The sequence below is a fragment of the Hemicordylus capensis genome, chromosome 3 (assembly GCF_027244095.1).
Source record: "Hemicordylus capensis ecotype Gifberg chromosome 3, rHemCap1.1.pri, whole genome shotgun sequence".
Taxonomy (NCBI): domain Eukaryota; kingdom Metazoa; phylum Chordata; class Lepidosauria; order Squamata; family Cordylidae; genus Hemicordylus; species Hemicordylus capensis.
This window is the reverse complement of record NC_069659.1, coordinates 190,682,164-190,688,163: the sequence shown is the minus strand read 5'-3', so window position 1 is coordinate 190,688,163 and position 6,000 is coordinate 190,682,164.

Below are 6,000 nucleotides of genomic sequence, written 5' to 3'. Positions count from 1 at the left end.
TGATCCAAACCCTTCCCTATAAGGTTTTTTTTGATGTGCCCAGAAGATGCAATTTTGTTTTCAGAGCTATTTCCCATTTAGATGTAAAGCTGTCAATTAACACTAAAGGTGCTAGACCGACTGGGAAGAAAACCAAATGCAGCCAGAATTTGATTATACAAAACCAGATTTTCATTTTCAAGGTGGTAACCCCAACCTCTCTTTGAAGAGCCACATTAGCTGTGCCTCTGTGGGTTTGAAGGATGGCCCTTAAGAATTTAGTTTGAACTGCTTCTAATATTGTAAAATTATCAAAAGGCCCAATTTGCGCACCATAAAGAATTTGAGGGTATATTTTAGCCTTCAATAATTTGACAGCCGCTGGGACAAAAAGAGCACCTCTCGAAAAGTAAAAAGATTGAATCACATTTGTCATCTGTTGGGCACTGTGAGAAACAAAGCTAAGATGAGCTTTCCTGGATCTGCTGGAGTGAAATACAACCCCAAAATATTTTAAAACCTTGACCTGCTCAATATTATGTCCATTTGTGGACCATTTATGGGTTTTTGGGCGTTTTGCAAAAACCATCACCTTAGTTTTGGTATAGTTTACCTCCAAGGTCTCCTTCACAGTATAGATGCTCAGGGAAGTTAAGGGACAGCTTAGTCCTGTATTGGTTTTAATAATAATAACAACAACAACAACAACAAAGGCATGACAAGGTAGCAGGGATGATACACTGGAACATCTGCAAAAAATACAAGCTACCTGTAGCCAAAAATTGGTGGGACCATAAAATTGAAAATATTTGCACAATATAAGTGGAAAATCAGACATCAGCAAGACCTGGCAATGGCTTAAGAATGGCAACTTGAAGAAAGAAACAGAGGGTTTAATACTGGCTGCACAAGAACAGGCACTAAGAACAAATGCAATAAGAGCAAAAGTCGAAAAATCAACCACAAACAGCAAGTGCCGCCTTTGTAAAGAAGCAGATGAAACCGTGGACCACCTAATCAGCTGTTGTAAAAAGATCACACAGACTGACTACAAACAAAGGTATGACAAAGTAGCAGGGATGATACACTGGAACATCTGCAAAAAATACAAGCTACCTGTAGCCAAAAATTGGTGGGACCATAAAACTGAAAAAGTTGAAGAAAATGAAGATGTAAAAATATTATGGGACTTCCGACTACAAACAGACAAACATCTGCCACACAATACACCAGATATAACTGCAGTGAAGAAGAAAGAAAAACAAGTGAAAATAATCGACATAGCAATACCAGGTGATAGCAGAATAGAAGAAAAAGAAATAGAAAAAATCTCCAAATACAAAGATCTACAAATTGAAATTGAAAGGCTGTGGCAGAAAAAGACCAAAATAATCCCAGTGGTAATTGGTGCCCTGGGTGCAGTTCCAAAAGATCTTGAAGAGCACCTCAACACCATAGGGGCCACAGAAATCACCATTGGCCAATTACAAAAAGCAGCTTTACTGGGAACAACCTATATTCTGCGACGATATCTATAACAAGTGACAATAAAATTCAGCCATCCCAGGTCCTTGGGAAGGACTCGATGTCTGGATAAAACAAACCAGTCAATAAGACCTGTCTGACTGTATAAACAAGAAATAATAATAAATAATTCGATTTCTATACCACCCTTCCAAAAATGGCTCAGGGCGGTTTACACAGAAAAATAATAAACAAATAAGATGGATTCTTGTCCCCAAGGGCTCACAGTCTAAAAAGAAACATAAATAGACACCAGCAACAGTCACTGGAGGTACTATGCTGGGGGTGGATAGGGCCGCTTACTTTCCCCCTGCTAAATAAAGAGAATCACCACATTAAAAGGTGCCTCTTTTCCAAGTTAGCAGGAGTTTGAGATAATAGGACAATATCATCAGCTTAAAGCAACAACAACACATGTCTATTTGCAAGTCTAGGGGAATGAAGAGCAAGGTCATTCAGATGAGAAACTATTGAATTTATATAAAAATTAAATAAAACAGGGGCAAGAATACAACCTTGTCGTACTCCTCTATAGGTACTCCTCTATAGGTACGACACCCTTTCCTACTACACTGCTCTCTGAGGCGGGTGTTCTGATGAAGATTGTAGATTAATAAAAGTAAATGTGGATCTATGGATGATTCCTTTAACTTTGTCCAGAGTCTATCTCTGGAAAGGGAATCGAAAGCTGCTTTAAAGTCTATAAACGCAGCGTACAGGGACGACTTAGGTGGGAGGAATATTTCTCTATTGTAAAATAAATACTTGCTGTGCTGCAGAGTATCCTTCTCGAAATCCTCCTGGTCTTTTATTTGGGGAAAAAGGAGGGATGTGGTTTTTTTGTTAATCCATTTTTGGTTAATCCACCCTGGATATGGTGTTTTTGGTTAACCCATTCCTTGATTCAGGCCAGCTTCTGAATGGGGCTTTAGTTACTTCCAGTCCTGGGGTAGAGGCAGGGCTAATAAACAGCTAGCAGCAAGAGCACTGAAGGCAAGTTTGCACTTGCCTCTCTGTACATCTATATACTTATTTCTCCTAGGTGTACCTGTCGCTAACCCTATGCGTGGCAGCTCTCGCGAGAGCAGCTGCCTGGGGATAGCAATGGGGATGGGGAGACAATGGTGGCAGCAGCAGGCCAGGCCGGGTTGGCCACCAGGAACAGGAGGCGGCGACGGGCTGGCCTGGCCTGGCTGCCGGGAGGAAGAGGTGGCGGTGAGCTGGCCTGGCCTGGCTGCCGGGAGCCTGAGGAGCCACCGGGAATTGGTGGGTGGGTGGGAGGAGGTGGCGGGCCGGCTTTCTGGCTGGCCCGCCAGCCAGAAAGCACTGGACGGTGGGTGAGGAGAAGCAGGCTGCTATCACCAGCGGAGAATTAGCGGGTGGGTTCGAGAGGCCGGCCCGCCAACCAGAAAGCACCAGGTGGGGTGGGGAGAAGCAGGCCAGCAGAAACTCAGATGGTCTGTGCCTGGCCCAGCGCCCGGTTTACAATGCTAAAATCATTGTAAACTGCTTAGAGAGCTCTGGCTATAGAGCTATATATAAATGTAAGTGCTATTGCTATTGCTAGTAATATCTATTTCATTAAACTATTAATATTCCTGATTCCAATACACTGCCTTGTCCCTGCATACCACAACTCTTTCGCTTGAATTCTACAAATCTTCTAATACTCCATAGTCTGGTTCATCCTCTGTAAACAAGAAAGGCGTTGTTAACAAAATGATATGGGTGGACATTAAGATTAATGATCCCTTGTTAGTGTGGCAATGTAGTGGTGCATGATGACATGCAACTTGTCTTCAGTAAACATTTTATATTAATTGTTGTGGCAGCTTGGAAATTTCTGGGTGGTGGATTGCATGCATTGCATGTCAGGAAGGATTCTCATGGATGTTTTTTTTCATGATGTGATGATTTGTGTGTCTTCATGGTAGATGTCCACAAGGGTGAATTTTTACATTTGATCATGTCCTGGGTATTTTTCCCCTCTTCCCCCCAGTGCTTTGTTTGCTGATATCAACTGCAAGATATAGATAGCAATTATTTTTGTTGACTGAGATAAATGTGTTCAGTTTTGAGCTGAGGACCCAAGTAATATTTTTGCAGTTTTTGTTCTAGAAAATTAATTCTCCATCCTGTGCTCACACACACAGCTTTATCACTTTCAGAATTGCAAACATACTCTTTTTTAAACAGTGGATGTGGATATCACCCTACCTGAACTCTGCTGGTAAACTGAATCATCATAATGTATGATGTCAGTGTTGTAATGCTGACCAAGATTTGGCAGGCAGATGAGCTGTATTTCATCTTATGTAGCTCCACATAAGACTAGAACATTTAGGTGCCTGTCTGGGCCTGTATTTTAGTTTCAGGTATTGTAAAATACAGTCTTCAAAACCACAGTGAGCCTCATTTCTTTCCCCCCTTCTAAACAGTATCATAAATTATGTAGGGAGGAATCCTCTTGCCTGGAAAATTTCATGCATTTCTCACTCAAGAGAACTCTTCCTTCTCAGAGAATATCTGGTAACCTAACTAGTGAATATGTCATAGAATGTAGCCAATTCAACAAGAGAACCAATATCAATCCCAACACTGAACACTTTGCATTATCTTCTGAGTGTTTAACTGGTTGCCTCAGGGAAAACTCCAAAAGGGTAGTTCAAATAAGAACTTTTGGGGCTGCCCCCAAAGCAGAGCTGAACTCTATTCCTACACCTTCTTCCTCTACAAACTATTTTGAACATTTCCCCCATTCTTCTATTTTTTGCACATGCTCACTGTGAGATTTTCACATAAAGTGGGGCACAAGTGGGACATATCCAACAATGTTTACTTTCCTCATTCAGTTCTCTACATTGAAATAGGCTGAAAGAATGAGTAAACAACTTTAAAAAGCCCTCTGCCCCTCCGTACCCCCTCCCCATCTTGCACACAATGGAATTGTGCATTTACAGTACATGCTCTGTCTTAATTTGCTTTTAAGCAGCTTCCTGAAATAGCTTGGAAACTGAACCATTGTTCTCTTTGGTGCTTTGCAAAAACATGATCAATTAGCTGGGCTCCCCTGTGGATTTTCTCAGGTCTTTCTTTTTTAAACTCAACCTTTCAATTGGTTTTAAGGATCTTTTCAGTTAGAGGGTTTTACATCTGTACATGCTGGCTGTAATTCAGATCCTGTTGAACAAACGGTATTTGAGCAAAATATGGACAGCTGGAAATCAAATAGTTTTCTTGTTAATACTGTCAGGCCCCTTGTCACTTTGGGTGGTTTTAAGCACCTGCAATGAATTCTGAGGGGGCAACTGTGATTGCCTGGCCTGGATGAAAGAACATTTAGATGACTGATTGATGTTACTCCTACACAAAACTAGGTTTGTCAGAAAATCTGCCCCTTGGAAACCTAACTTACTTCCTTACTTCTCCTTTTTAAAACAAGGGATGCAGTCGCTGGTTTATTGTTTGGGCAGCTTGGAGCTTGGAGCTCCATAAAGAAACCACAGAATTACTCAGCCCAGCTGCTCAGCTGCTCTTTTTTTCCTAATCACAGTTGGCCAGTATTGTGCAGCAGGTGTCAAATACTGCCCAATAAGAAGAAGTAAAATAGCATATGAAGGAACAAAAGCTGATTTTTCCATTGGGCATCATGAAGACATTTTGATGTTTGTATGGCAAAAGTCATATAGAAAGCCAGACATTGGTTCAAGATACCAATGGTCAACAGAAGCTAACTACTGGAATGGTTACTTTTTTTGGAAAAATCAGATAACTCCCATCTCTGCACTCTGCCCTGCACAGCAGAGAAATCTCTTTCCCAACCTCTGAGAATTCCTAGAACATCAGGGCAAGAAGAGGTGTGCATAAAATCTCCCCACCAAATCGCTGGGTTGAGACCTGCAGAGCAGAATCAGGAATCCGCACAGAATCATCCCAATGCCCAACTGGTTCCTTTAGCAGGGTGCACAGGCAGTAGGGGGAAGCCACTAGGAAGCGGCTCTAAGAATACAAACTCAAACTAAGGTCCCACATTCACCAGGGCCAGCCAAATACCTCTGAGACCTCACATGCATTATGAAGGTGATAGACAGACATCTCCATTGTTTGTCCTCAGCTCTTGGTAATCAGAGGGAGATTGCCTTTCATCACCAGTTAGCTATCAGGGCTAATAGCCAATGTCCTCTATGAACTTGAATCCCCTTTAAAAGCTAAGGGCTTGTGTACAGAAAGCTCACCATCCTCGGTGGTGGTTGTTACAATTTCTTTGTTTATTCATGAAAGTGTCCATTATGTAGAAGGATGGTAATAAAAACGGCCAGATTCTAGCCCACATGTTACCAACTTGTCAACAAAGATATAGTGGGAGACTTGGTCAAATGCTTTACTGATATCAAGAATCATACATGTTGACTACAGCATTCCCATGATCTACAAAGCTAGTAGCTCTGTCAAAAAAAGAAGAGGAGATTAATCTATCACGACTTGTTCTTGACAAAA